At 35.4% G+C, this 8,105-nt stretch overlaps 1 pseudogene; it reads right to left on the reverse strand.

The window, feature by feature from the left end:
* Positions 1-7,089: 7,089 nt before the first annotated feature.
* LOC149262449 (stress-related protein pseudogene) lies at positions 7,090-7,840 on the reverse strand (annotated as a pseudogene).
* Between the last annotated feature and the right edge of the window lie 265 nt (positions 7,841-8,105).

Raw genomic sequence — 8,105 nt, forward strand, 5'->3', positions numbered from 1 at the left:
CTTCTCTGAGTATCCTGTATCCCGATATTTTAGTGCTTTGGGCCCATCAACTAATAGAAAAATCACTGAAATTTGAAAAAAAAAATCGTCATTCAGACATCAAAAATATTAGTTTAACAAGTATTTTAAGTGTTAATGATTTCCGTTATGTTCCAATATTACGATGTAAAGCCAAATTTTGGTGTTTGTGAACCCCAATATCCTCAGTTACAAAAAATAAACAAAAGGATTGCTAATAGGATTTATCTATCTCATTGGGATTTTCCCATCGGTGAATTATGAAGTAAAGGACTCTCAAATCCTATAGTATATGATATGTCAGTGGATCAGACTATCATCTAACAAAGAATTTGTTGGTATCTAATAGAAATGTTTCTTGTCATTTGGGCCGAAATAAATTTGTTTTTCTAAAGGTTTCCTTCGCTAATTATTTTCAACCATTTTCCCAATACACTGATATAAACCTAAAATTTGAGGTTCACCTTGGTAACATACTTCAATTTGGAATTGTGATTAGAGGTGGTTCTTCACACTAGATTAGAGGTAGAGTGAGGACATTATATCCTCTAATGTTTAAATATTCATGGAAGTGTTAGGGTTGTATATTTAAACATATGGTCATGGCACCCAATATTGAATCATCAGGAAGTAATGTTGATGTTAGTTATAATAATTGAAAAGTCAAGTTGTGCACAAATATTGATAAAAACCTGAACAAAGAGGTTGATACTGATATGTCTGATCATTAGAGTGGGGATTGGTGTCTCTAGTAGGTTGTTTCCTACAAATATTGAAGAGTTGGGATTGGTGCCTCCAGTAGGTTGTTGCCTACAAATATTGAGGCAAAGGGGATTGATGTCTCTTGAAGGACGATGCCTACAAATTCTTGAAGTTGATGAGATTAGTGTCTCTAGTAGTTTAGTTACTATAATTTTTGTAATTGTAAGTTGTTTCCTACAAAGTTTGTATCAATAGGTTGATGCCTACAAATAACTATTATAAATCATTTTTCATTTATATCTTGTCATATATTGATTCACCCCCCCACAATCCCCCCAAAGTATAAGTGTGAAATCAACAATTGGTATCAGATTTAGTTCCTTCAAAAGAAGTCCAACCATTGGAAGGAATGTTTCAGAAGGACACATGACTAGTCATGAAGGTTATATCACAAATGAAGCTCCATTATCCAATGGAATAAATTATTCCTTTTATAGGTTTTAACCCTGTACAATTAATTACTCCAAACAAATTCTTAATTAAAACAGAAAAGATGCAATGGAAAACATACACATTAGCACAAAGATTTTAACCTGGAAACCCAAAACCAAGAAAACTAGCAACCCTTTTTTAATCCTAAAAAATGATTACATATCCACTATACAATTCCATCTTAAAAGAGGGTTTTCTTCTGAAGGAAAACACTCTAACATAAATTATACTATCAGATCTATGACCTAATGATGAATGATCTAGATTTACTATGAAATTGCAATATTTTACAAGGTAAATTTTCCAAAAAATGTTCTTTGGGGGTGTTGCCCCTGAAATACCCTGCCAAAGGGGACGCGATAAAAGTGTTGACACCCACCCCTGGATCCCCCATGGCATCCAAACATGGTTAATCATGCAAATAATATAACACATACCCAATATTATCGCACTTGTTGTTTTCTTTTCATACGGGGTGTCATAGGAGTACATGATAAACAATCCAAGAAAGTAATGCCCATTGTTTCTCTACACCAACAAAACTTCCCAATGCTCATAGATTTTTCCAATGAATTTGCAGAATTCTTCAAAGTATCTACCTTTACTAGTAGCACCTTATTCTCTTCAACTATATCCCTAAAAAAGTGATACTGAACATAAATATGCTTTGCCTTCGAATGACAAGTAGGGTTATTTTCTAGGAAAATTGCGCTTTCACTATCACAATTTATGTTTACAGTTTGTTGTACCAACCCAATACCTGATCACAGTCTCTGTAACCATACCATTTCCTTACTTTCATGAATGGCTGCCATTAGATCTCAGTTTCAAAATCTTTGTTGCAACACTAACCTTCCTAGCCTTTTACGTTGTCGAAATTATAGTGATCTCGGGAGGCTTCTCTCCAAGATTTTTTAGCATAGGAATAAAATCTTAAATCAAACTAAATAATTTGTTTCTTTAGGTCCGATAGACCAAAGTTTGGTCTCAGTGGACGTTAACCATCATCATCATCATCATCATCATCATTAAACTTTTGTAGTTGAGAGTACCACTGTAGATTATTTTTTTCTCATCCAATTCATTTCTCCTCTAAATAGGTTAAACACGTACCAATTTGTAAATAATATATGATCCATATCTCCAACGCAATCTACATCAACAAATCCATGTATATACAACACTCTATCCAATGTTGGTCTTCCTTGGTATCACAATACATATCCAATAGTGCCATGTAAATACCTAAAAACCCTATTAACTATTGTTTAATACTCCTTCCTTGGCTTTGACATATACATGCTCATTACTCCCATTGCATGTGCAATTTCTGGTCCAAATACAAACCATTACATACATCAAGCTTCCAACCACATTGGCATATGGAACATGGGACATGTCCTCTTCCTCTTCCTATGTCTTGGGACACTGATATGCAGATAACTTTACACCTACAAGAATAGGAACCTATATCGGTTTATATTCCTACACATTAAACCTCTACAATTTTGTCTCTACATACTTCCTTTGACTTAACCTAAGTTTCCTATTTACCCAATCTCTTTTAATTTCCATGCCTAAGACAAAATTTGCAGCATCAAGATTCTTTATGTCAAGTTTAGAGGACAACCGAGTTTTCACTTATTAGATGATTTCCCTATCATTTCCAATTAGCAACATATAATCCGCATACAAGAACAAATAAATAACATGACCACCTACTAATTTGAAATATATGTAGTGATCTGCTTTGCTCCTTGTGAATTCTAGCCTGATTATATAAGTATCAAATTTTTAATACCATTTCCTTACTGATTAATTTAACCCATAAAGGGACATTTTTAGCCTACATACCAACTCTTTCTTTCCTTTCAGCAAAGCCTTCTGGCTACTTCATGTATATTTCTTCCTCCAAATCCCCATGTAAGAATTTTGTCTTCACATCCATATGTTCTACTTCAAAATCAAAAGTAGCAACAACAAATAAAAGAAATAAAATAGAAGTTAACTTGAAAACAAAAGAAAATATATCACCAAATTCAATTCCCTCTACCTACGAATAACCCTTTACTACTAACCAAGCTCTGTATTTCTCCATTATGCCTTCTGCATTCAACTTATTTTTAAACACCCATTTTCTGCCAATGGGATTTCTTCTAGTCAACAATTCCACTAGATCCCAAGCTTCATTCTTGTCTAAGTTTGTCATTTCTTCAACCATGGCCCCTTTCCAAAGTTTGTCATCCTTTAAATCCACTTCCTCCCTAACAAAAATCAAGTGGAGTATACCTCTTTGGTTGCCTTCTTTCCTAAAGCAATCTCCTCAATACCAAAGCATGTGGTTCTTCATATTCTAATTCTTGTTCTTCTATAGATTTTGATTCATCATGCTTGATTTCAAACTCTATATTTTTCGGTTCTTTCTCCCTTGATTGGAATTCCTATTTGATAACATCTTTGACTTCTCTAAATACCACATCTCAACTATACACAACCTTTTTTGTTGCTAGGTTCTGAGGCTTTAAACCTTTCATACCATATTTATATTCAATAAAGATACACTTTTCACCTTTATTATCCAAATTACTCCTATTCACCTTTGGAACATATACATAAGCATCACATCCAAATACACAAAGTTGTTTAAGAGAATATTTCTTACCATTCCATACCTCACATGGAGTCTTGTCATCCAACGTTGATGAGGGAGATCTATTTACCAGATAACACCAAGTTTCCAATGTCTCTACCAATATTTATTGTCCTAAATCAACACCACTGAGCATGCTCCTTGCTTTCTCTATCAGAGTCATGTTCATCCTTTTTGAAACTCCATTTTGTTGAGGTGTGTATAGAGTAGTCTTATGCCTTTCTATATCACTCTTCCTATAGAATTATTCGAATTCATTCCCACGTAATTCTCCACCATTATCTATCCTCGACACCTTAATTTTCTTCTATGTTGATTTTCCACATGAGCCTTAAACTCTTTGAACTTGTCAAAGACTTCAAATTTCTTCCCCATGAAATAAATATTTTAGAATGTGCAGACGAAAATGAGATAAGCATGAATCTCATTTTCATTCAGATAATAAAAATATAAATACAATTTTCATGACCAATGGATTCATCTTCCAAAATCTCTTGGACTCCCCCTGATCATTCACACTCCACACCATAACCCTAGTGGATTAGGTGTCCAACATTCCCCCCTAATTTGTGTTGGAGTTAATGCTTACATTCCATATTTAAGAAGTTGGTTTGTGATGGTTGAGAAATTCTCTCAACCTCTCTATCTAATTTGGGAATAAGTTGGATCTCAGAAACTCTATTTAATAGAGTAATCTGAATGTAAATCTGTGTGTGTGAGTGTATTTACACATGCACCATTTGTGCTTAATATAATTGTATTTCTGTAACTGTGTTTATTTTAGCTATTTTTATCATGGTATCAGAGCTAGATCTGAACCTGTGTTGTGAGGAGGTGCATCTGGATGTTAACTGGGCTGTTGCAACCTGAATATTCTGGACGGAGCAACCTGCGTATGCAGCCGTAAGCCATTCCCGTAGTTCACTTATTTCAAGTCCATTTGTCCATTTGTCGACCTATGTGCACAGGCTCGATATGAAGATCAGTCGGCCATGAATATGTGATGCAAAAGCTTTCATGGTTTCCTTATCGATGCGATCTATTCTGTAGGCGAGTTGGTTTTGATTTCAAATTAACCTGGGCCATGTTTTGCTCATAATTCTTAATTCCGTCTGGGCGTTTCTCTGTTCTACCTCCGATTCCAATATCAGCCTGAGCAACGATCTCCTGGGCGATCTCCTGAGCGTTTGAAATTGGGCATTTTTCTGGTGTGTAGCGAACGGGACGTGAAAACGAATATGATCTGGAAGCCGAGAAGCAGCACAAAATTCACTTACCGGACATGACCAGTATTCCAGATGGAGCCTTCAGAGGGGATACTGATTCCCTGAAATGCGTGGGCGCAGAATGTTTTTTCCTCACTTGTATGATCATGGTAGGTGTTTGTATTGTTGCAGTTATGCTCAGTTTGATACTGGTTTACAGAACCCGAAATGTGTATCGCAACATTTATGGAAGGAAGGACGACAGACAATCGATCAGAGTGGGGTTTGAGGAAACATCGGATCTGGTATTTCATCGACCAAGCGCTAATTGCCCAATGCAAACTTGGTCTGTGGATAAATATATATTCTAGATGAATACCAATGGAATTCTGTTGATGAAGAGAGTGAACCTATTAAACTTTTTTAAAATTTAAACTCTTTTAAAAATAAACAGTAGTTCAACTATGTGTCTGATGCCAATACTTAAAGATCAAGTAGCAGTAAGGCTCAATATGGATGGTTGTCCAAATAGTATGGCAGTTGCGATCTAGGGAAGGATCCCTCATTAGTGGTAGACGTGGAAGTGGTTTCCTAATGAGGTTATGCGACAGATTGGGATGTTGTCCAGTAATTGACTTTGGGAGGTCGTTGATTCGGGAGTTGAGGAAGGGAACTCAGGAATCCAACTTGCCAACTACACCTTTCCGAGGGTTATGAGGCAACTTGATGGAGCATCTACTGATAAGCTTGATTATTTTGTTATTTTCATGTAATGTAATCATTAAGGGGGGATGTTGGAGTTAATGCTTACATTCCATATTTAAGAAGTTGGTTTGTGATGGTTGAGAAATTCTCTCAACCTCTCTATCTAATTTGGGAATAAGTTGGATCTCAGAAACTCTATTTAATAGAGTAATCTGAATGTAAATCTGTGTGTGTGAGTGTATTTACACATGCACCATTTGTGCTTAATATAATTGTATTTCTGTAACTGTGTTTATTTTAGCTATTTTTATCAATTTGAACGGGTCTATGTGAGTCCAAGAAAAGAGTTGAAACAAAAAAATGCATGGCAACCAATGGTTGTATGTGCTCTCTAGAATGTTGGTTTATGGAAGACCACAAATAAAATGAGGTAGAAGAATGTGAGGTTTCTACCAGTGGTGATTTAAGGTCGGCCACCAACTCTGGAACTAAAGCTTAAATTAGTTATCGGACAATTCTGAATCTAGCTATAAGCTAAATTCTTATACTAGTGGAAGTTCTCCCTGATGATGGTTCCAGGATGAACACAAACTATTGAAAATGTTGGTTTGAAGTTGACAGCAAACTTTTGGAACTTAGCTCCAAGGCTCAACAGGTCCCATAACATTCCTAAATGTGTCTATTATGTTGTGTTTGTTTAATAATTCCCAGAACAATTCCAAATCTAGAAAGAAGTTGTTGTCTTCTGTTGATTGAAAGTGCTCAAAAATGGCGGTATGAAGATGACAGAAAACTAATGTCGGTTTGAATATGGCCTCGAATTGAATCACACTCATGTCTTTGATTATGGCTAGAACTTTGATTTTGGTTCAGGCTTGAGACTGATTTTAGTTGTTTCTCAGGCTCTCTTGTACATTCTTTGATTGATAAGGCTTCAAAACTAGAAGCATCACTATTAATAACTAATACTATTCCTCCTCATCAAATATAAGTTGAGAGGGTAAAATCCTTTTCATAAAGCTCAAATGGATGAAGATCACAAACTATGATCCTCCATGAGACAAACTCAACAAGGGTGTCAGCTTCTACTAAAAATGCACCCTTTTACAAAATAATTTAACAAAGAAACTTACAAAAAACATAATTTTGCAAGTTACCATTATTTTTTTGCTTCTTCCCAAGCCAGTCGTTTCCTTATGGCTCCATAAGCCCACACACCCTTTTAGATTCAATTGTTTTGTCATCAATAGTGTTCTTCTTCTTAATAACTCCATCTGCAATGAAATGATCTCCAAAGACTACAAATGTCATTTGGAATCAGGAAGTAGTATGAATTTCAACTTTCTTAGCTTCTTACAAGCCCCCTTCTAATGCTTTATTGATTCTCTTAACTGGTATCAATAAGAAAAAAATCTGCAAGGTGGTAATTCCTTTTAGCAAGATAGAAAACAATATGATTATATTTATCTGTCCAATATATAGTTGTTGGAATTAGGATATGAACAAGTTGGGGAAACAAGGGAAGTTGAAGTAGTTTGTGATAGCAAACAAAGCCCATTTTTTTGCAGCAGGTTCATGTTTGGTATAAATATCCTTGGTAGTTGGCTCATACTTGGCATACAAACACCTTGTTGTTTTAGTTGTAGTTTTAGTTATATCACTCATTTGTGTTTCACTTGCAATAGACCACACACCAATAGCTGCTTGTTTTTCCATATCATATACCTCACATGTTCTCTTCTTCCATATTGGTGGCACATACTCATCTACTTTTCCAATTGTGTCATCAACCTTTCAATCAAGGAAATGAAGAATCTCAAGGGTTTTTCCATCAAATTTGAGATAGAGAGGGCCAAATGATAGTCTTCACGATCTAATCCACTATATTGATGTCAAGCTTTAGAGGTCTTGCGTTCACCTTAGCATAATTGTATAAAATAGAAAGGAAAACAATTTCCCTCAACACAACGACTTGGAAAATGCAAAAAATGCCCAAATACTTGAGTCTTGTCTCCTCTTAAACCTGCTTCATCTCTACCTTTGCATATTCCAAATAATTCTCCCACATCTAGAACATGGATTTAAGATCTTGAAAATAGAATTTCTTCCTTTACCTTGATTGAAATGTAACTTCTCGATTATTGATACATATTAATTGACACTTAGATTCAAGGATTTTTTGATCTTGGACCCCATGGGCACCAGTCTTAGGAACTAAATTATGAGTTGAACCCTGTGAATATTTTCTTTTTACATTATATCCATCCGCGAGAGTAGTTCTCTCAGGAGTTCAGGCACCGCGAGAATTCACATCCACTGCATCGCTACTTTTC

Source organism: Pinus tabuliformis, chromosome 6 (assembly GCF_031772625.1).
Source record: "Pinus tabuliformis cultivar Carrire ecotype Pingquan chromosome 6, CPIR1, whole genome shotgun sequence".
NCBI lineage: Eukaryota > Viridiplantae > Streptophyta > Pinopsida > Pinales > Pinaceae > Pinus > Pinus tabuliformis.